General features: G+C 28.4%; 1 protein-coding gene and 2 long non-coding RNA genes across 14 annotated transcripts in view; 2 read left to right on the forward strand and 1 right to left on the reverse strand.

Moving 5' to 3' along the window:
* The window catches only part of LOC126835109 (oligosaccharyltransferase complex subunit ostc-A-like), an 84142-nt gene that overhangs the window by 22242 nt on the left and 36229 nt on the right, over window positions 1-25671 (forward strand). The window lies entirely within an intron of this gene.
* On the reverse strand, window positions 1870-9145 carry LOC126835110 (uncharacterized). 11 transcript variants are annotated; one of them, XR_007685152.1, is made up of 10 exons: window positions 8911-9145; window positions 5395-5479; window positions 5252-5335; window positions 5108-5176; window positions 4937-5043; window positions 3991-4075; window positions 3852-3932; window positions 3513-3699; window positions 2088-2360; window positions 1870-1997 (listed from the first exon to the last, which is right to left on the reverse strand). It is a non-coding gene; the product is annotated as an uncharacterized LOC126835110 (long non-coding RNA). The 11 variants fall into 11 exon arrangements; XR_007685148.1 differs by having other exon boundaries at window positions 3773-3932; window positions 4937-5047; XR_007685147.1 differs by having other exon boundaries at window positions 4902-5047.
* Window positions 6824-25671, forward strand: LOC126835112 (uncharacterized). Of its 2 annotated transcripts, XR_007685154.1 has the most exons (4): window positions 6824-6943; window positions 13969-14070; window positions 14150-14264; window positions 25077-25671. It is a non-coding gene; the product is annotated as an uncharacterized LOC126835112 (long non-coding RNA). The 2 variants fall into 2 exon arrangements; XR_007685153.1 differs by lacking the exon at window positions 25077-25671 and having other exon boundaries at window positions 14150-14373.

Consider the following 25671-nt stretch of genomic DNA (forward strand, 5'->3'; position numbering starts at 1 on the left):
TTTATAAGGCATCTAGTGTGTTTCTTAAAATGTTTAGATAACAAAGGATTCCATAAGAAATACGTTCATCCAATACTTGTGCACTAAAATAAATTTTCATTTTTATAATTTAAAGTTGTAACGCGTTAATTTTAACTATTTCTAGTTCAGTATTTTTAATTATTAAAAGCTGTATTATTTATTAACTCTTTATTATATTACACCTACTATATCCTATACTGTATATATTTCATAGTATTGACTATTCTTACTTATTTTAATGTGTTCATAATATGAAGAGTAAAAGTATGTTTCTTATTTAATAAATGATTGTTTTTTTCGTTGTACGAGGTATAAACAAAAATTTAGAGTGACAATGAAAAAGTACAATTTTGTTTGTTTTTGTATGGCTTTTTTAACAGTCATAAGTTTAAAATTCAATAATTATATTACTAACAAACATTTAAATACTATATTATGTTATGTTTATTATGATAATAGTAAAATAAAAAACAAGTAACAAGATAAATAATACGCTTATAAGATACGAATAAACATTTTTATTTGCTAAGTCATATTGAAAAACTAAGACTAAATAAAATTAACATATCTATAATTAACTTGTAAATAATAGAGGTACAACATATTGCTGTATATAGTGATGTATTTATAGGAAGTTACCTTGGACAGTAAAGTTTGTTTGGTAATTTCCCACTAGAAGAAATCCATCTCCATTTACATATTTAAGTTAAAAAATATTTATAAGTATATTCATTCAATTTACTTTTTTACACTTAATTCAATAGTTAACATTTTTTTTTTTCTATTTTGTGTTTTATAATTTTATTTACTTTATTACTTATAAAAACTTAATCGTAAACCACTAGAAAGTTGTCAATAAATTCTGTAATAGCTAATGCCAAAACTATGCCATCATGAAAATAATTTCAAGATTTGGATTAAGACAATAACATATTTTAGAAATATTAACATTTTCAGCAGCATTTTAGATTAAATTAATATTAAATAAAGAATTCATCATTAATAATTAATAAATAATGTATAATAATTATAGATATGTTAAGTATATGTGTGTTGTACAGAGAACTTTATGTCACTTTTAAAATGATAAAGTACTTTTAAATTATTTTATTGAATTACATTTTTAGCCGAATAACTAAACTATATAGTTGTCTAATATTTGATTTGAACTTGTGAATCCATCTTTTTCTTCTTACTGACTTAATGGAAATTCGTTATCTGCAATAGTGTGCCACAGTAACTAAAAAATAATAATAATAAAAATAAATTGTTAGAGATGAATTCATAGAAATTAACTAAATTATTGCTAACTGATGATCTTATATATTTTACCTTAAAATAAAACACCTATAAATTTACTGAAAATTGAATACCACAACATTTGACAATGTATTGATGGAATAAGATTAGACTGATTGACTACAATAATATAGTACACCAAATTTGACGTTGGTAGTAGTGTAGTTGTAGACAATAACAAATATCAATTTAAGTTGGAGATAGTCCATATTAATATTGAACATACTGAAACATATAATTAAAAAAATTAAATAAGTTCCTTAGATACTTAAATAATTATATGGTTAAGCAACAAATATCAGTATACACATATTTTTTATAATTATACAAGTATGATAATTTTTAAGTCAAACGTTAATTTTTAAGTAACGCATTTTAATTAAACATATTAAGTATGATAAACATAAGTAATCCAAAAAAACTTATTATTTAAAAACATTTTATATGTTCATGAATATTGAAAAACGATTAATTATATTTTTCTAATAAAAAAATGTACTTATACAATACACCTATATTAATAAATACATTATCTTACCTATTGTTGATTCAGTAAATGATGATTGAAGATTCAATTTTTTCATAAAAAATTTTATATTTTTTCTTTGAATTCAGATACCAATATATTAAAACACAAAACTACACATTTATAAGTTTCTCAGAACAAAGACATAATACTGTAAGAATAAAAGTTTCAATTAAAATATCATCAAGCATAATTCAAATTACTCTATTTATTTTAAATAACATATTATTATTATAAGTACCTTTAATTTTGATATTTGATGTGCATACATTTTATAATTAAGGTTATAGGTTTTATAGACTTGTCACTTGAGCAAAACTCCATCTTGGTATTCACATTGATTATGGATATTTAATATCAATGTTATTATTTAAAACACAATAAATGTTGACAAGTTCATAGATCTAGTAAGTTATGATACTATATTATTATAATATACTATGAAATTAAGACGTACAAATCGCATGAATAAACAAAATGTGTCAAATTAACCAAAACATATAATTGCTAAATGCTGGAAAAATATACACAAGGTATTGATAACAAATTAAACATACCTACTATTTTATAAAATAAATGTAAAAGTGTGTAGTGGTGGTATATTTGTCAGTCGATATAGCGGTTATCATTATTATTTACTATCGGTGAATTATTTATCTAAAGTAAATAGTGTTTGGTACGGTTATGATTTTTAAACGCTACTATAGCTATTGTCAAAGTTAATTGTCAATAAATAATAACAGAGAGCAGTCAAGTGTCACCTTAATATGTTAGTGTCTCCAAGATATTTAATTTATTTTTTACACTCCCTTTAATTTTAAAACTGTGTAGCTCGTTAACTACTCAATCGATTTACCTAGTTTTTACGCCTAAAATTAAATTTAAAAAAAATAAACACGATCACCAAAAAAAAATTGGGGGTTACCATTTAAAAATCCAAAGTTGATATGGTTTTAACGCATAAGGGATGGTGTTAAAATTTTGAAAAATACATTAAATTTGTCCCGCCTAATAACTATAATAGTACAAAAAAAAAAAATGAAAAAAGTCTAATATCTTCTTTGTGTACTACTGTACCGATTGCACCATTTTTTTTGGCCCAGTCTATTAGATAATATTATAACTACGTATCACTAACTGCTTATATATTAGTTATAAGGGTGATTTGGCAAATAGTGTCATTTTCATTATTGAAATTTTGTAAAAAAAATTGTTATTTTTTTAAGTTGTTTTTAGTTATCCTCTGCTTAATTACTCAAAGGTCAGATTCTAAAACGTTTAGTTTTTCATTCACCCGATAATTCAATAAGCCCAATTTCGAGGATATGAGGTCCAGGGGTGTGTTTATTTACTTGGAAACTTTAACTATCTTATTTCACTTTTTTCATTCTCAAAACATTCATTGTTCCAATTCAGCCATAATATTCCAAATTTCGTTTTTTTTCGAGTCAATTTTATAGTTTTGTTTTTTAGATTAGGTTGGTGGGACTCTATCAAACATCAAACAATTTTTATTTTATTATAACTGTAGACGGCTAAGTAATCGTACAATTTTAATTATTTTTCGAGAAAATTGATGTCTTCCGAAAATACATACAACCTATCACCATAAACACATATACCTAATGTCTATATTGTAATTTATATTGATATTTAATAATATTACCATCTAAAATTCGCATCGAAGAATTTTTTGAGTGGTATTCCCAATTCCAAGCATCTTTTCTTAGGGATAGGTAGCTTTCCCAGTTTTTTAATTGTTATAAGCTGCATGGAAAGCGCTCCATAAATCGGTTGATTTAACAAAGACGGCCACTAGCTCTTTGCAAGGCGTCCACTTTTAATCCAGTGTCCTACAAACAACAAACCAAATTAAAATATTGCATTGTGGAGTGCATATTTACATGTACCATAGATTAAATATACTATATGTATATTTATTATATGCATGTACACACCAAAAGTAAAACGATTATATTATAGATAGTATTATTTAATAACAGACCAACATAAGTGTGTACTTAAATAACTTCTATGAGCCCAGAAACGTTGAGTATCCAATTTATTTCGCATTATAATGTATAACCTTTAATCATTTTCTAAGTTAGTTAGTTATTAATATAATTTATAACATTAAACCATACTTTATAATGATTTTTTTGTCTGTAACCACTGTAACTTATTTTTATGTTATTCTTTAATTGTTTAGTGTTGATAGTGCGGTATAATCTAAAAAGAGACGGAATATTAGTGACAAGAACTAAAATTTAGATTACTTAAAAGCACGTTAAATGTATTCTAATATTATTGATAAACAAACATTCATAAACTTTGGATATGCTTTTTGCATATCACGTCACGAATAAAACTTTTGTCTGTAGAGGGCTTTAAATTAAAAAAATGTATTTTTAACTAGTAACTTTTTCTATGAAATATTTGTTGTAAAAGTTTTTCTAGGGTATTTTTAGAGCGTAACAGTTACAATATATTGTCTTGTAAAAAGATACTTCTAAAAAGTATTTTAACCCATTGGTACATTCTAAATAAAAGATGAATAAAAACGTATTTAAAATAAGACAGAGTTTCCTGAGGTACACTTAGGTAGTTTTTTAAGGTTTAAATGTTAACTTTTAGATATTGTACACAGTTTATTTTAAAAACCGATCAATTTTTATGATATGGTTTTTAGGTAACATTTTTTTCTGGAACCCTATTTACCTACCGCAGAAAACAGTAAAAGGGATTTTCATTCCCTTAAATTAATAACTCTCCTAGAATAGATTTTAAATAAACCGAAGAGACCATGAAAAATACAATTTAATTAAATAGACTTTTCTTTTGGAACCAAGGCGCAACAAACAATTTTGAGTAAATTAATTTTGGAGTAGTTACTCTCCTCCTTTTTTACTCTGCCTTTTCTAATTTTTTTTTTTTATATATTTAGGAGAATATATTCAAAAGTATTGGAATGTATGAACAAATATTTTATTACAAGTATATAAACAAATTATAATTTCCACTTAATCCACATCTTGTTAGGTTGATATATTATAACCTTAATCATAAAGAATATTGAATTCTTTGAAATACTTGTAATTTCTTAATTATTCCAGATTATGAATTGACAGCAAATACTCCATTTGATAACTACAATAGTTGAAATGAGCAGCTATAAGATTGGTTGCTATAAATAAATACTTCCTGGGGGAAGAAAAAAAAAGTTAAAATTTTACAATAACCAATTATTATGTATATACTCACCAAACACGACTATTCTAATTAAAAAAAGATGACTTGTAGCCACTCAGCGCATGTCACAAAAATTGGTCGCTGTAAATTATGTTCGTTAAAAAAATACAAAAATTAATAATTATTTTAATCATCATTATTTATGGCTATACTTACCACGAACGATTATTAAATTAAAAACAGAAGATATGTTGCCAGTCAGTGAAAATTGTAAGAATCGGTTGCCATTATTCAAGTTTCCTAAGGTAAGGTAAAACAATTATTATTTTAAAATTATCAGTAATTTCGTTTATACTAACTATAACCACAACTGTCTTAATCCAATAATGAGAAATGTTGTATTTCAGCAGGACCCCCAGGAATTGACGGCTGTAAATGAGGTTCCTGCAAAAACAAAAAAATAATAACGTATTATTTACAGTTATAAGGTTTTTGTCATTAAACTTGTTAAAATATGATAAATTCGAACTTTTACATTATAATTTGTAAATATCATCTTTGGACGTTTAATAGCTTCGCGTATAAACAAAATATCTATCGCTGTTTTAACTAAACGTTTTAGTAATAACTTAAAATAAAAATCTATTCAAAAAATTAGTACAGTGTAAATCTGCATATTCTAAACCAATCACAGTCCAAAAAAAGCATTGTTTGAACCAAAACTGACTGTCGTCAAATTGTCTTTAAATTTTATTCATTCTTCTGAACCGAATGGTATATAAATATAATGGTGGTTTCACCACACTTCACTAACCTCTTATAACATGATGGATAAGAATTAAAATAACCAAATATTTAAAAGTTCAGACCAAATCTGTTGTAAGCCCTGACAATGATAGCATTGCTACTAAAATACGCGTAAACAATAAAGTTAATTATTTTTTGTAGTTTAGGGTTTTTGAAATACTTAACTTTTTTTTTAACTATAATAACCATAGTTGCTTAGCTGTTTGTTAAATAATAACATAATATTTATTATTTTCTAAGTCACATTGATGATGTAAATACAAATAAAATGTGTATCGATTTTTTAACTAAGTGCTTAGCTTATATAATATTATCATTTTTAATTAAGTCAAAACCGGGTTTGATAAACATTCCAAGAGTTTTACGGAAACAAAATACATTGTTTTTTAAAATAAAGTCCAAAAGATTTGTTAAACAATATAATACTATGTGCGTTAAACAAAGTGAGAAATAGAACACTAGGACTTCATCTATTATTATAGTATGAGATTAACTTTGACAATTGTAGGGTATACCCTATTATGATCATTAGAGTAAAGTCTTATACACCGCTGAAGAACAAATGTTGATTCTGAAAAGGATTTATTTTTAAATAATAATTTTCAGAAGATATATATCAGAAAGGTCAAATCCTTATGGGTAATAAAATTGTTATTTGAAGTATACAAAAAAATAGGATAGTTTCTACTCAATTGCGCTACAAGCAACACGTTTTTTATTGCACTTAACTATTTTACTTTTTTAAATAATGTTTTTATTTTTTTTTTTTAGTTCAAGATAGCCATTTTACTAAGATTAGTTTGATGAAAATTTTGACTGGTCGATAACTAGATTTTGATAATTACTTTTTAAGCTACTAAACGTTAAAGGGTACGATGGGAGGTGGAGTGCGGTAGAGTAATGCGCGCAGATAAAAATAGCTCTACGCGCTTACTCTACCCCAGAGGCGGTACATATATTCAAATTTTCCGATAAAGGCGTTGTAGTCAATGTTGGAACTTTAACAAGAGTGGATAAAATTTTCTGCCATCAGTTAGCTATCCGATATCACCCGATGGTTATACCAGACAGAAAAGAATACGACATCAGTCACGACTTCAAGTAAGACTTTTATTTTAAATACCTTAAAATTAAATGGAACAAAAACCGGCAAATTTTCTATTTTTTATTTTTGTTTTTAAAATGTCATTAAAGCATTTAAGTTTTTACTTATTAATAACTTTTCATCAAAAATCAGCATTTTAGCTCGAACAGAGAAAATAGTAAGCTACATGAAACAAAATTTAAATTCGTTTAAAAAATTAAAGTTGTATAACTAGAAAAACTTAATATTTTTTCTTTTTAAAACTAGATGGTATATTTAAAATGGCTACAAAATAGATTTTTGTCATTTGTTGCATATATTTTGCTATTTAATAAACAAAGTTTTCGCTCCTCTTTACTATAGTATATACCGGGTTATTCTTTCCCTATACTAGAGTTTACTCTTAAAATATTTGCAAATTTGTGATGTTTCTTTTTGAGAATTTTTTTATTTATGTTTTAGTACAACAGTAGACAACAGTATAGTAGAATAGAAGACAACATTTATGTTTAATAATTTTAAATTGTACCCATTATGACGCGTCGATTACATCTTATTTGCCAGCGTTAAAACATACCTACACATATTGCGTTCCATCGCTGCTTGTCGATTTAAAACCAAAATACCTATAACGAAAATGAGGGGATAACAAGATTTTGGAAACAATGTCATAGCTTTTTTTTATAAACCTAATATTTAAAGATTTAAATCACCTTTTTTTTACTTTTTCAAAATAATTTTAACTTTTTTCCTATTATTTTTTTTTAATTCGATAACATATTGTCTGCAAAATGTTGTTATCTTTTGATTTTATAATAAGAGTTTTTACACTAATTGTAATATGCACCGGGTAAAATGCATTCTAGATGAAAAAAATCATTTAAATCACGATTGAGTATGATGTAATTGTCCTAAAAAAATAATTAACTACCAAAAAATTTAAATAATTATATATTATAATAAAAATCGTGAATTAGCAACCAAATTATTTTCGATTCTTCCAACTTCAACAACTCGTAAGTAAAATTTCAAATCAATATTTTAAATTCTAATTTTAATTTTCAGAGAACTTAAGTAGTATTATAACAACCTAAAAAAAAAATTACATCTTCCATTTTTATTTTTTTATTTTTGGCCACCGTTTTTTGATTTTAGACCACTGTGCAGTGTTTCTACGCACTAACTGTGGTTCAAATCTCGGCATATATTATCGGTATATTATAAATAAAAAAGGAATTTGTTTTTACTATGTTAAATAAATATTCTAGAAGTATATTTGGGAATTTGAGGTAAATTTGAAAAACTGGGTCCAGGAGAGCCAGAGTAGCAGCGGTGTAACACTTGTATAGAGTAGTAACGCAGGGTAAACGTGAGTCCAGTCACAAAAATAGAAAAAATATTTAAAAAACCATTTGAAAAATTACATTATTATACATTTTAAACAAACACAATCATTTTTATAAAATTTAATCTGTTGATTGTGACTGCATAGTTTTTTTTTTTAAATATTTTTGTTTATTCTGATTATGTCGCTATATCTTTATCTTTTATACGTGGTATTATTAAAAAAAAATATTATTATACCTTATATCATAAAACTTTTATTTTAAAAAAGGGGTAGAAATGTTTTCCTTTGTTTCTAAGTTTTAGGACTGAAGGTCTGAATATTAGACTGAAGATAGATCTAGAGCATGTACGGTTTTTTTAAAAAAAAATCTGTAGTCAAAGTTTTTTTATATTAAGGAAAACCCAAAAACAGAGAAGATCATAAACTTTGACCGTTGTAAATTTCTAGGTCACTAATGTTTATGAATCAACAGTTAACAAATATTTGAAAATATTTTCATTATATTATTATTACGATATAAGTAACCATGGAAACAAATTATTATAGACAGACGTTGTCTCATCACCGTAATTGGTCCAGAAAAAACTATACAACACTAGCACATAAAAAATATAAAACGATGTGAGATTTACTTACCGTTTACTTTTAACAGGACCGCTGATAACTGATGGTTCAAAGTTTGCTCGTTGTCGACCAAATTATAAAGTAGACATAATTTCGAAATTTACGCGGCTAACAGACTGCCTAACCGGAGTGTGCGTGCGGCTCGGTTAACATTTAATAACAGACTGTCGGGTACTGCCCTGGGAGACTGCAGCTAGTAAGGGAAGGGTCGTGGTGGTGTTAAATTTCAAAAAAGGGTTCACCCGTTCTGATTCTCGTTTTCGTGTCGTCCACATCCCTTTGGTAGTCTACGCGTGGTGTTTACACAAAACATTTGTAGTAACATAAAGCATATGTTTAAGTTTTAACTATATTTATTAAACTATCATTTTGTAATAACATATTATATATTCAAATTTATACTATATGTGACATTTTTATAGAACTATCATGTTATTATTATTCAATATACAACGCGCGTAGTGTGATATAGAACCTCTTTGAATAATTTCAATAAACTTAAAATACTCTAATAGATAGCGTACATACTCATTACAGGCGTAACATTTACATAACAATAAGTTCATTATAGAAGTGGTCGGACACACGACTCGACACGAACTTAACCGAGACGAACTTAACCAACACAAAAACGCACTATTTAACCCAGCCTACAGCGCAGCGAAGCGCAGTTGCTCTCTCACATCTCTCATACAACCTTCCTCTCCTTATTGTGTGGACGCCAAAGTCGGGTAGCTGTTATCAGTCCGCCGCGGCCACCAATATCCTTTCTTTCCTTATTGTGTGGACGCCAAAGTCGGATAGCTGTTATCAGTCCGCCGCGGCCACCAATAACATAATCCTTCCTTATTATCCTTACACATACATACGCCGAGTCCGTAGCGATATATGAAAATACTATACTCATTACAATTCAATTACTTAAAACCGTACGAGTTTCTTATCACACACGTGTCATTATTAAGCAATAAAAACACTGTTGTTGTTTCGTTCATACATATACCTATACCTATACCTCTTAAAAGTGTCGTTAAAGGTCATTAATTCTAGCGGTCGAACAATCCTATTACACCCATGTGACTATTTTTGATCAGCAAGGAATGTAGTCGGCTTATAATAACTCAGTAGACGTTGTTATTTCTGACAAGCGCATTGATTATTATAAAACCATTGGTAGACCGTGTACTGAATTACACTTTAACGAGAAACAGATGGTCGTAAGATAACGTTAAAACACCAGTGTCTGAAATATTTTATGAATGAAAACATTCGCGTTAAAACAACGTTCACTTCGACATATCAAGATCACATACTCAAGGAATATCGACAAGGTCATAGAGCTTCGAGTAACTCCACGACAAGGTATGTACTGTATACTATATTATAACACTGTGTAATAGTAAGTCTAGAGGCAGGAAGTTGAGCCCTTGTAGTAAACAAACACACATGCACACCCCGATTAAGAGACGTTTTCATACTTATTTAAAATATCCACTCACCGCCGCTTCCCCGTGCTTTTCTTCTATTACACATTAAACAAAAAACACTCAAAGGGCTAATATTTAACGCAACCTCAGACGATAGGACTGGATCAAAAGACTGTCAACGTTTTAAAATAATATCAACTCAACATAATTTATAACACATTCTATTACAACTTATTACACATATTTGAATTTTTTTCTACTACCGGGTACAGCTAATAAATTAGTTTCCTATAACTGTTTTAACATTTCGGAGGCTTAGTTTTTAAATTTAATATGGAAGGTGACAATTCACGAACGCCCGTTCATTAATATGCAGTACATAGTATTACCGGTATAACATGTTGTTAAATCGTGATTTAATTAATTTCATGAAGGATATTGATATTTAATCATACATAACATAATTTAATATCGTCAAACGACCCTGGTGATAACGCTTGCATGCGATAAACAGTATCGCCGGAATTACACAAAATGGATCACCACCATCATATAGAACCTTATAGACTTCCCATGAAAAAAATACTTTTGTGTTTCACGCAAGAAGCAAGAAATAAACAAATCAGTGTTTTTTTTGTAAAAGTCTTTTATTTAGTTGCAGTTTATGTTACATATTATATTAAATTTGTGTTACTGATCTTAATTTGACAGTACTATATACAACTTACCATAACACATATACAGAGTGTATCCATTTGATGTAAGGCAATAATTGTCTCAGAAAATATGAATGTTTTAATAATAATGTTTTTCCTATGTTTGTATGTTAGGTTAGGTTAGTTATCTTCATCCATTAAACGTAATGCGTGTATGGATCACATGTTTTTAATTCCATTAATATGTAGACAAACAATGTTAGCGTTTGAATTTTATAATTTTCGTCAATCTGTTAATTTGCTATATGCTTTGCAAATATATTACATTTCCTCTTACAATTATCATATGTTTTCGGTTTGCTAAATTCATATTTATGTTCGCATTGTTTTGTATGTGAGAACCCAATAACTAGACATAATGAAACGTTTTGTAATAATGATAGACAAGTGGACCTTATCTACATATTCAAGCACAGTGACGGTGACAAGTGTTATCGACGGGGGTCAATATTTTTATTTAATGGAAAACTATTGTACTACTGTTGTAGAAACCAAACGAATATTGAAATATTGATCTTAAATTCAAATCTTTGTAATGTCATAGCAAACGAACAGATTGATGAAAATTCAAAATTCAAACCTACATATTTTTGGAACTAAAAACACATGTTCTCATTTGAAAAAAATGAAGTCCATACTTCTTTTATCATAAGCGATAAATGCAAAACTTTTTTTCGTATTGAAAAATATAGTAAAATACTTACCTCAAAGTTTAGGGGAAAAACATTTTCCTAGAAAATGAGTCTTACGTCGTTCTGTATTACATATTGTGGTAGGCGATTTTATTTCGTTTAAACTTTTTCATACTTCAATCAATATAGTGTAATTGCTTATTTCCCCTACTGTGCTAACATTTTACTACGATGACAGTTTATTTCAATTTCAATTGTCAACAATGGAAAAGCTATTACTGAATATCAGTGGAAATGACATATTTTCTTCTTATAAAAGTATTTCATTTTCGTATTACCTACTGTATGACTATTAGCTCTACACGGTGACTTAAAATTGTTGATACAACTTGGTTTTATCCCTATCGACCACAGCTATACTGTCAATGTATATAAATGTACTTTGAGAAGTGATTTCCGCTTGTGCACTCCAGGCGGTTTCTATATTCGGCGTTTGACAGCCATCTACGCGAATACGAATTTTCTTTCAGTGTGAACCCGGAATGGCTATTTCAGGAGAGACCGAACTCGGATGTTAGAATACTAATATACCGTTTTTGTGGGAACTTCCTTTTTTGTACTATTATTAGGGCCTATAAGTTAAGACCGCTACGTGTTTAAAATATGTAATTGTATATATATATATATAGATATATTCATAACAAATAAATAACTACAAGGTTACAAGGTTACTACTCCCTTTTGAAAATTATAAAAACAATTTTAAATGTTCCAAATTTAACTTTAAACTGCTGTAAGTTCTTGGAAAGTTGTCAGGTTAAGTATATTAACTAAAAAGTTACAATTTTACTACTTTTATATAAGCAAACCAACTATGACCGAGCTGTACTCCAAAATATTGATCGATTTTTTTTTTATGCCGAATGTGTTTTACAATTTAATAAAAAAACATTTCAATGAACTTCCAGTAGTACAGTTCAATAAATACCTTAGATAAAAAAATACAAACAGTTAAAGCCAGTTAAGAACGTTTACTCTGCGCTACGGAAGTTGTTTTAAATTTATAATTCACCATTAAATCACGTTTTTTCAACTTTTATTGAATTTTTCAAATGATATTTCTAATAGCATTTAGTATTTAGTAAACTATAGTTAGCTTAGTTATAATAAGAACTATTTTTAAGTTTGTAGTTTTCCAAAAAAGTATCATAGTTCGATTAAGACACTTCCAGCTTTCTGAACACGTTAATTAAATATAACGTAGTTCAATATATTACTATTATTTTATTATTCATAGTATTATTCGTATAGTGTATATTGTACACGTATTCAATAAAATATCATTACACAAACAGTTTTAACTTAATCATATTTGACTAAAAATGTATAGATGAGGAGGATTTCCACAAAAACTAATTACCACCTCTCAGATAAGGGCGTCCGTAGGGGGGGGGCAAGTAGGGGCAGTTTAAATTAAAAAATTACATTTTTTTTTACTGAAAGCCTGATATAATAATAATAACAAGTACCAAACAAAATATAATAATAATCATAGATAAAGAATAACGTCGTACAGATATAATATACGTCCGTCTACCTGCGTTAATTCGTTTATAGTATACAGGATGATATTCCAATGGAATGAAATGCATATATATTTTAAATTAACGTTAAACGTTATGTGTTAGTGTTAATAAAAACAGCACATCGCTGTCCGTCTACCTGCGTTAATTCGTTTATAGTATACGGGGTGACCCACAAAGATTTGACAAATGAAATAACTTTTGTTCTAGTGAATATTTTTGAGATTTTTTATTTTTAATAATTTATACTCATTTGCGCTATAAGCACCGTGGTTTTTATTGCACTTACCTGTTTTACTTTTTTTAATAGTTTTTTAAAATTTTTTATTACATATTTTTATTTTTTTTCAAGATAGCCATTTTGTTCAAAATAATTTTGAAAAAAGAATTGGTAAAAAAAATTTGTATTTTTATTCATCCGTTCAAAAGTTATATTCATTTGAAAGTGAGAATGACTGATGACGGGAGGTAGATAATAAAAGATAAGAATTTTGAGTAATATTACAGCAGGTATAATTTAGACTACAGCTGAATTATCAAAACAAATTAACAAATCATTATTAAATCATATTAACAAATTTTGACATTGGCCCTTCTTGCACCAAGCCACAGAGTTGTTAAACATAAAATTAATTTTAATTATTATATTTATTATTATTATTTAGTTATTTATAATGTTTTCCTAATGAATATTATTTTGTTTAACCTACAGAATTGGGGCATACTGTATTGCATTTTTTTATTTCACTACGATTATCCCGGTTAATTTGTCACCTGGATGCAATAGTTCAGAAGAGTGGAAAACGCTATAAAAGTAATTTTCAATTATAATTATTTTTACAAATCAACGCATACAAATATTATTAATCATAAATATTATGTTTTTTATTTAGGTATTATTAAGATCAATGAAATTACAGCAGATGAACTAAACTAGATATTAATTGAAAACTAGAAGTTACAAAATTAAACAACTTGGCAATATCAAATATGGTTTACGAAAACGATGTACGTAATAAGTATTTACAACAAATCTTTACAAAATTATTCGTTAGACATAAAGACACTTTTCTTTGGAAAATATACAACTATTTTTGCTAAACTTAACGGTTATAAATTTCAGAATAATGAACATTTTATTTATAAGAAGCATCATTTTTTTTGTAAAAAAAAAACTTAATTTTTTTTTAAATCGAAACACCTATTTTTTATTTGATTAATACGTAGAAAATAATAATCGTGTTTAGTCGCCAGTTTTACTCTAAGAATCGATGTCTTACTCAATTTTGACAAAACTGGAGATTACACGTTCAGAATGGAAACATCTCATTAATAAGGAACGGGGCTTTTAAAAATCACAGCAAAGTACAAAAAACGAAGAAAACGGTCAACGCAACGGATTTACGTCGGTCACGGAAACGGCGTTTCGGAATTTTAATCACTTTAGCCGACTGATTTATTATGTAATAAAAGAAAAGGACGGGGAAGCGGCGGTGAATGGATATTTTAAATAAGTATGAAAACGACTCTTAATCGGGGTGTGCATATGTGTATGTTTACTACAAGGGCTCACTTCCTGCCTCTAGACTTATTATTACACAGTGTTATAATATTGTATGCAGTACATACCTTGTCGTGGAGTCACTCGAAGCTCTATGACCTTGTCGATATTCCTTGAGTATGTGATCTTGATATGCCGAAGTGAACGTTGTTTTAACACGAATGTTTTCATTCATAAAATATTTCAAACACTGGCGTTTTAACGTTATCTTATGACCATCTGTTTCTCGTTAAAGTGTAATTCAGTACACGGTCTACCAATGATATTATAATAATCAGTGCGCTTGTCAGAAATAACCACGTCTACTGAGTTATTATAAGCCGACTACATTCCTTGCTGACCAAAAATAGTCACATGGGTGTAATAGGATTGTTCGACCGCTAGAATTAATGTCCTTTAACGATACCTCTAAGAGGAAAGTAATTAGGTATAGGTATATGTATATAATGAACGAAAGAACAACAGTGTTTTTTTGTTGGTTAATAATGACACGTGTGTGATAAGAAACTCGTACGGTTTAAAGTATTTAAGTAATTGTACTGTAATGAATATAGTATTTTTATATATCGCTACGGACTCGGCGTATGTATGTGTAAGGATAACAAGGAAGGATTATGTTATTGGTGGCCGCGGCGGACTGATAACAGCTACCCGACTTTGGCGTCCACACAATAAGGAAAGAAAAGATATTGGTGGCCGCGGCGGACTGATAACAGCTACCCGACTTTGGCGTCCACACAATAAGGAAAGAAAGGATATTGGTGGCCGCGGCGGACTGATAACAGCTACCCGACTTTGGCGTCCACACAATAAGGAAAGGAAGGACATTGGTGGCCGCGGCGGACTGATAACAGCTACCCGACTTTGGCGTCCACACAATAAGGAAAGAAAGGATATGAGAGATGTGAGAGAGCAACTGCGCTTCGCTGCGCTGTGGGCTGGGTTAAATAGTGCGTTTCTGTGTTGGTTAAGTTCGTCTCGGATAAGTTCGTGTCGAGTCGTGTGTTTAACTCCTTCTTTAATGAACCTATTGTTATGTAAATGTTACGCCTAAAATGAGTATGTACGCTATCTATTAGAGTATTTTAAGTTTATTGAAATTATTCAAAGAGGTTCTATATCACACTACGCGCGTTGTATATTGAATAATAATAACATGATAGTTATATAAAAATGTCACATATAGTATAAATTTGAATATATAATATGTTATTACAAAATGATAGTTTAATAAATATAGTTAAAACTTAGACATATGCTTTATGTTACTACAAAGTGCGGGCTAATTTTTTTATGTTACGCCCTCGTAACATGATAAGGTGTATAATAATGGATAAAATAATAATAGTAATTATGATAATAATAATGGTTAGTTATCTTAAACTATGAGAATATAATGAAATGTGATACATGTTGTTTCCCCTTTTTTTTATTTTATTATGAATATATTATATTTTTTGTCTAAAGAATTTAGGTGTGTGTATTATTGTGATAATGTGTGATCATGTGTTTTTGCTTTGTTCTTTTTCTTGTGATTTCGTGGTCTTTTATAACCCATACGTTTGAGTCTACGCTTGTTCTTTATGGCTTTATAGTTTATTAACTCAGTGGACTCACCTGATACTGAGTTGGGTGATAATGTTGTGTTTTTAGAAGTTTGAGATGATTGATTATTGCTCCCATCCATGCCATGTCGTAAGAGTATTGGTAGTATTGTTTGAAGTCGTAATTCCTTCTCATGTCGAATACGAATAAGAGACATATGTTTCTGATTGAAATTGAATGGTGTTTCCATAGTGATATGTTTGGTCATTTCGAGAACAAAATCTCCGCAGTCATACCCGTTTTCTTGATAGGGAGAATCACCTTGAACGATTGTCCAATTAATTGGATCAATGTTCATAAGATCTGTGTATTGTTTCAACATGGTTGCAATGGTATTGGTTACTTGCGGAAAATATGTGTATAAGCTATCATACTGTGTTATAGTATGTGATGGGATGTGTACTGTGTTTAGAATCCAATGGCAACCGCTCACAATTGTTGGTAAAAACAAATATTGTTTAGAAAATATGTTGTGTTCGATTAAATTTTTCTTGACGTTTTCAAAGCCATGTGTGAGGAGTTGATTAATGAAATCCGTATTAAATGCATAAACGTTTGACTTGGAATAATTCACGAGAAGTCTCATGTAGTCGTCAATAATGAAGTTTGAATACCAAGCATTTCTTTTAGAAAATGTCGACATGACAGTAAGATTGGTTGAACTACTGAAGTTAAACACGTGAACCGTTGCGAAGGTCGAACGAATTACTGTTTGTAATAGGATTTCAGGATTGTATTGTTGGGGTGACAATAGTATGGTCATCCCTTCTATTACCAGGCTGTATTGAGGATTTGACAATCCGGTTTGGTTTGCGTGTTTCCGTATAGATGTGGGCGGTCCGATGATCGGTTGCCGATGACCGTATGTGATGGAATAGATCCTGTTGTTGTACACATTGATAGATTGTAGATAAAGAAGGGTCGATTATGTGTGAGCATAGGTGTGTATGTTTGTTTACAAATTGGTGTTGTGTTTTTTTATACAATAAATGGTTTTGGTGAAAACGAGGCATGTATCGATTTTATATATGTAATGATTCGTTATATATATATGTTTAAGTTGTATATAATGTGATAATGACTTAAGTGCTAGGTTATATTGAAATACAAATGTTTTAGACACATAATAACAATTATGACATGATTACATTTGATAATAATATTATTTAATAATTGGGAATATATGAGATTGTATATAATTAAACAATTTTTTGTAATTTTATATTTTATAGTTTTTTTTTTTTTTTACATAAATCAATGATTAGAGAATATTTTGAGTTAAGTGATATACATTAATATCTAATATTTAAATGCTAAATACATGATTTATGATTGTATTAATTATATAATCTTTTGTTTTTTATAAATTATATATATTTTTGTTTTAAAATTGTGTTAGTGAATTATATTATGCTTAGTAATTAGCCTTATTCTAGATTAGTATATATCATTGTATATGTGATATATATAGTATAAAAGCGTTGATTATTGCATATTTATTGATGCATTTGTTATATAAAATTATGAACAAAGTGGTCATAGTGGTGTAGAAATATTAACTATGGAATAAATGTCATCACATTGTGTGATTGAAATAGAAATGTATGTGTTAATTTAACTAATGTATTTTTTGTTTCTTGAAAATATAGTTTTTTGTAAAAAAGGTTTTGAAATATTTTAGAAAACTTTAAATTTGTTTTTTTTTTTTATTACTTAGATTAGATCTAATATAACTAAGGATGATTTCATTGAGTAGATATACTCGTGTATGCTTAATGATAATATGTATAAAAGAATTTTTGTTGTATATATGTTTTTATTACGTTATTCTAGATTTAAGAAAAGATGATCAAACTTGTATTTTGTGTCATTAAAGTTATATGATAATTATAAGAAAATTGTTTAGTGTAATTTATTCTTGGCTTAAGTGAATTTTATTGTGATGGGCAATTTTATTGAAATGATTTAGTTTTGTTTAATATAAGTGGTAATTTATCTTAATAAAGTATTTATATTCTTGTTAATTTGTGTTATCTATCTCCCTTTTAGATGATTTGTGTATCAAAATTGTGTTTTAATTTTGCTGTAACGCATTTGACTCAATGCATAACATTAAAAGTAGTTTTATAATCTATTGTGAATATATTAATTATATGTGTAATGTATGAGTTGTATGAAAAATATCATACTTTTATACCAAATTAGAATTTTTTATATATTTTTCCTAGTATGTATGTTTTGTCTGATCTTAGCGTTATGCAATTGGTCCTACTTGGCATCATTTATGTATTTTTTTGGCCTGTGTGTATTTTTATTATTTGTGTAATAGAGTATTTATCAGCAACTTGTTTATATGTTTAGACTTTATATATGATATCTATATTATTGATATCTCATTTATGTATGTTTATATTTGTATTGTAAATAAATGATCAATAGCATTTCTTGTATCATTATTCAATATATTTTATTGTTTGTTTTGCTTTCTTATTATGTATGTAGCCTATATTAACATTCTTTATGAAAATAGCCTGTGTTTTTTTAAAAAAAAAAATTTTTTTATTATATATTTGGTATTTGGTCTGTATTATTTATGTAATATTTATTACCATATTTTATGTATATATTTTTTAATATTATCATTATTAATATCACTTATTATACAAGGATTATTAATATTATTCTTATGTAAATTAACTTTGCGATATAATGCTTATATTAATTATTGGTAGTATATTTAATGTTGTAATTAGTATTGATGCTATATCCCGACATTTTGTCGGTAATAATATTGTGTGCGATGTTATTTTTCTATGTTTGAAACCTTAAATTAAGAAAATCCTATGGGTCGCAATTTTATTAGCATTATTAGGTTATAAGGACATTTCTCGTTTGCATTTGCCATTAGGTATCTCGGTTTGTAATTAGAAAAGTGTTTTAATACTCGTATTAAAGTAATGATAGTTTTTGATTTGGTATTTTATGATAAATTTCAGTTTTATATTTATGGTTCATTAAGTATACTAGTATGATCTTTTATTTCGGCCTGAAGCCTCGCTTAAGCGTATTAAAGTGATATTTAAAAAAAAAATTAGGTGTGAATTGTAGTTGATTTCGTGTAATACAGTAATATTGTGTAAAAGGATTGTTTGCAAAAATTCGATAATTGTTTATGGGATATGTGGAAATATTGTGAATGTTAGGAAATTATACTATTTTACGCATTATTTTTTGTGAAATAATTGTAATGGATTTGTTTACTGCATTATTAAAATTATAAAAGGGTGATACTTTTATACTAAATTTGATTTTGTTATATTATTGTTTTTATAATATTTGTTATAAAGATTCATAATGTTATACGATTTGCTTGGCGAATATTATTATTATGTTGTTTAATGAAAACCTATTCTTGTTAAGTTCATTGCTATATTTATATAATTTTATCGGTTTCAATATTATATATTTGGCTTATATAAAAGCGTTATTTATTTATTAATGCTCTATTTATTAGCATTAATATTATTTTTATTATTATATGTTAGGCCTATGTGTATTGCCCTTTATATATATATATTTTTAGCATGTATTATTATATGAGTGGCCTTTATTTTATAGGTGTTATGTATATTATTGTTATTATTATAAAAATGAATTATGTTAGAACAATATTATTTTTGTATTCAAAATTTATGTTGGTATGATGCAGTGGTTATAATGTTAAAGTTATTTACATCTATAATAAGATAGTATATAGATCTATAGTACGATATTCACCAAGATATGTAAAAAATAAAATCGAAATTAAGTATTTGTGTATTAAAAGAGTTACATTTCCTCAGTGTATTGACAAAGCTGAAATTATTAAGTGTTTATGTTTGTGAAAATTTGGATATGTTACAAAAAAACATTTTGTAGGTTTATATATTTATTAAATATTTAAGTTTGTAAGCAAATTAGGCATTTTTGAGAGTTTTGTAATGAAAAATTTAACGATATTTTTAAGAGTTTTATGTCTGGTTTACAAAGAGAAGTTTTGTCACCCCTGTTAAGTGTTCTACAGAAAAATCGGTCGGGGCTCAATTACCCGTGTATTGCCGTGTTAATCTCGGTTAGATCATTTAATGACCTGGTTGGCGTCTCTGTAATTCTGTCATAACAGTATTCAAGGGTGCCTTCTAATTGACTTAAGTTGTTCAATTGATAAATATCATTTAAATGGTCATTTTCCATTTGACATGATAATGGAAACGTGTTGTTGGGTGTTGTTTATGTTTGCGTGTAATATGTGGATTCTAATAATTGTAATATTTCCAGGAATAACGCTTGAATCGTTGCAGGAAAGATAAAACTTCTGATTGTTCTGGTTAATAAGACCGTATGACAATATTTTATAGCTTCTTTGTCTTTGATATTAGTATTTCTGAGGGCTTGTGTATAAATCTGTTTTATTAAATTTTTGTATTGATTGTGGGAGGTTATTTCAGTTGAAAAATCTGCCTGTGATATGAATACACGAATAATTTGTCTTAAGATATTTGTGAGGTCGTCTGTGTAATGATCACTTGTGGGAATAATAGTCGTGGGAGATAATTTGTTTAAAATGTTTTCAAAAATTAATATTAATTCCAATATTAATTCATTGCTAGTTTTTGGATATATGATTCCTCTAATTAGTCTGGATTCAAAAAAATGTAGAAACGCATATAACGTTTTTGGAGAGAAGTTGTTGTTTTCGTTTGTTACTGTCCAGAGTAAGTTCGCTAAAAAGGTTTGTAATTTGTTTTTGTTTTCAAATGCAACAGGGGAATTATGAGTGCTTATGATTTTTTGAATTAATTGTTTTATTGTATTAGTGACTTCAACGGTGTGTACTGAACTCATAGGTTTTAAATTAATGTCTCTTTTTCATTTAGTTGTATAAAATCTGTATAATTTGGAATTGAATGAAATATTTTGTGTACTGAATTTTTGACGATAAATTGAAGTGTTTCCGTTACTTTGTTTATTAAAGTAATGTCCGAGATAGGAAAAGTTTGACGATTGCTGATATGATGTGTAAAAAATCTTTGGAACAGAAGGGAGTTGTTTACATCAATGTCATATTTTGTAGAAATGTCCCAGATTATATTTGTAATTATTTGAATGATTTCAAAATAGTTTGTTATTATTTTATCGTTGTATTGGATTATCAATTTGATGAGAATCTGTTTGGCAGTTAAAATAAAAAGTTCTTTTGTTGTGCGAGTCATTAATATGTTTCTAAACAAGTGTGTGATATTTTTGAAAATGTGAGAGAAAGAATATTTTTTTAGAGAAAAAGGAAAAACAAAGATTATTTTTGAACAATGGTTAGAAGAATTGTGTTTTGTAGGTATAAGCTTTTGGTTGGGCGCCAATTTGTAATAAAAGAAAAGGACGGGGAAGCGGCGGTGAATGGATATTTTAAATAAGTATGAAAACGACTCTTAATCGGGGTGTGCATATGTGTATGTTTACTACAAGGGCTCACTTCCTGCCTCTAGACTTATTATTACACAGTGTTATAATATTGTATGCAGTACATACCTTGTCGTGGAGTCACTCGAAGCTCTATGACCTTGTCGATATTCCTTGAGTATGTGATCTTGATATGCCGAAGTGAACGTTGTTTTAACACGAATGTTTTCATTCATAAAATATTTCAAACACTGGCGTTTTAACGTTATCTTATGACCATCTGTTTCTCGTTAAAGTGTAATTCAGTACACGGTCTACCAATGATATTATAATAATCAGTGCGCTTGTCAGAAATAACCACGTCTACTGAGTTATTATAAGCCGACTACATTCCTTGCTGACCAAAAATAGTCACATGGGTGTAATAGGATTGTTCGACCGCTAGAATTAATGTCCTTTAACGATACCTCTAAGAGGAAAGTAATTAGGTATAGGTATATGTATATAATGAACGAAAGAACAACAGTGTTTTTTTGTTGGTTAATAATGACACGTGTGTGATAAGAAACTCGTACGGTTTAAAGTATTTAAGTAATTGTACTGTAATGAATATAGTATTTTTATATATCGCTACGGACTCGGCGTATGTATGTGTAAGGATAACAAGGAAGGATTATGTTATTGGTGGCCGCGGCGGACTGATAACAGCTACCCGACTTTGGCGTCCACACAATAAGGAAAGAAAAGATATTGGTGGCCGCGGCGGACTGATAACAGCTACCCGACTTTGGCGTCCACACAATAAGGAAAGAAAGGATATTGGTGGCCGCGGCGGACTGATAACAGCTACCCGACTTTGGCGTCCACACAATAAGGAAAGGAAGGACATTGGTGGCCGCGGCGGACTGATAACAGCTACCCGACTTTGGCGTCCACACAATAAGGAAAGAAAGGATATGAGAGATGTGAGAGAGCAACTGCGCTTCGCTGCGCTGTGGGCTGGGTTAAATAGTGCGTTTCTGTGTTGGTTAAGTTCGTCTCGGATAAGTTCGTGTCGAGTCGTGTGTTTAACTCCTTCTTTAATGAACCTATTGTTATGTAAATGTTACGCCTAAAATGAGTATGTACGCTATCTATTAGAGTATTTTAAGTTTATTGAAATTATTCAAAGAGGTTCTATATCACACTACGCGCGTTGTATATTGAATAATAATAACATGATAGTTATATAAAAATGTCACATATAGTATAAATTTGAATATATAATATGTTATTACAAAATGATAGTTTAATAAATATAGTTAAAACTTAGACATATGCTTTATGTTACTACAATTAGAAACGATTGTAATGATATTATATTATTCAAATGTACAATTCTTGATTCGTTATGTTCCATAGTCCCAATGCTCAAATGACTCCTATTATGAACATTAATTTTGATATATAAATGTTTTTTTTTTAAATTTTAGACGTACTCGTGTGTAGTATGACTTACCAGGTTAGCAGACAGTGGAAATTAATTTTGCAAATCTATGGCCACTCGAATATTGTTATCAGAATTAGGATTATACCGTCGTTTTTCTTATATACCAGCCGGTATGTTTTGACCAGAAACCAGGTGTGTATACAGATTGAATGAAAAAATCAATTGAAACCGAACTCTAGAAAATATAATTATTATAGTTGTAATAACAATAAGATAAGTCAATGTTAGTGTAAATGTAAATTTTCCAGTCTAACTAGTTACATTAGTGTTTGAGATATTCTTCTAGCCCTTTAACATAAACAATTTTTTTTCGACGATTCGTAGTAAATTACAATTACAAGTATAAATTTAAGCTCTACCCACAACTGTTTGTAAAATTTTAAAAATGATACACTATTTTGTACTTCATATTTAAATGAATTCAACTTATAACTATTACATACGCTTTTTTAAATAGTAACAGAGACCCATTTTCTATTTTTTATTTTATACTTAATAAATATTTAATTAATCGTTATTCATGGTGAAAAATTTAAACCACTCAGCCTTTTTCCCACTCATAAGCGCCACACAAGAAAACAATTAAATTCACACAGGGACTCTTGGGAAATCTCGTTGTTCTGATGGCTTCTAACAATAAATGTTGAACGGTTTATGGTAACAGATAATAAAATACTTGATTAGACTTACCTTGGCAATTAATAGACTAATTCCATTGGTTTCAACTGGTACCATATTTGGGTGACCAAATTGACCATTTAAGGTGACCGTAATATATGGTAGCCAACATAAAGCATAGACAATTAAAAATGTGTAATTTTTCCGTCTTATATTTCGGAAAAATTACACATTTTTCTAGAGTTCCGTTTCAATTGATTTTTTTATTCACTCTGTATACACACCCGGTTTCTGGTCAAAACATACCGGCTGGTATATAAGAAAAACGACGGTATAATCCTAACTCTGATAACAATATTCGAGTGGCCATAGATTTGCAAAATTAATTTTCACTGTCTGCTAACCTGGTAAGTCATACTACACACGAGTACGTCTAAAATTTTAAAAAAAACATTTATATATCAAAATTAATGTTCATAATAGGAGCCATTTGAGCATTGGGACTATGGAACATAACGAATCAAGAATTGTACATTTGAATAATATAATATCATTACAATCGTTTCTAATAAATCAGTCGGCTAAAGTGATTAAAATTCCGAAACGCCGTTTCCGTGACCGACGTAAATCCGTTGCGTTGACCGTTTTCTTCGTTTTTTGTACTTTGCTGTGATTTTTAAAAGCCCCGTTCCTTATTAATGAGATGTTTCCATTCTGAACGTGTAATCTCCAGTTTTGTCAAAATTGAGTAAGACATCGATTCTTAGAGTAAAACTGGCGACAAATCGATTGAGATAATTGGGTTTTGCCTAAACGTACTATTTCGTAGCTTAAAACATTACTTTTTTTCAAAACGTTATAATATAATAATAAAATGCTTCGCTCTAAAAGAGCAAAAGCAATAATTATGTGTTTATTCCATTCCAATTTATATAAATTAACTCAAAGTATGTATTTTTATTTACCTATTTGTTTTTATATTTTTTAGTTTTAATTGTAAATATATTTAATAAAAAGGTATTAATTACACAAAGCATATTATAATATATAGTGCAAGTTAGCCATCAGCAAGATATTAAAATGTACATTTTTTTGTATCATATTACAGATTATGAGTTATGATTTTATAATATAATTTTCTCTATCGCGGAAAATCCTGAGTCCAATTATTATAGGTAGCTTTATAATTTAATTTAACTGTAAATATTTAATTTAATTTAATTTTAAACATGTTTAACCCCAAAGCACATGCATCCTTAACTTAAGAATACATTGTATATGGTTATGGTTTTTGGCAACTTTTTTCCATGGCCATTAGGATAAATTAATTGCATTTTTTGTATTATAATATGAAACTAATAAAACTATTTTTTCTCAAAAAAAAACTTGTTAAATGCACCATCACATTATTTGTGCCACACTAATAATAAAACGTAGAAATAAGCCAACTTTGAAATGTAATTTTTTTTTTTTAATATATACCATACAACACCTATTTACTAACAAGTAATTACCTAATAATTGTTCGGCTCTTTTTTTATATTTTTTGTGTGTGTCACTCCGCCTATTTTATATCCGAATTAACACGGACCCAGGTAACAAGTGTAAAACCTTTATATACATACTGCTTTTTATTCATTTTAATATTTTAATCGATAACTTAGTTCTTACTCGTCGTTAAATTTGTATAATAAATAACATTG

Source organism: Adelges cooleyi, unplaced genomic scaffold (assembly GCF_023614345.1).
Source record: "Adelges cooleyi isolate 19-005CV unplaced genomic scaffold, UGA_ACOO_1.1 ACOO_flye_CR_arks_rails_tigmint_CR_PRNA_22, whole genome shotgun sequence".
Classification (NCBI taxonomy): Eukaryota; Metazoa; Arthropoda; class Insecta; order Hemiptera; family Adelgidae; genus Adelges; species Adelges cooleyi.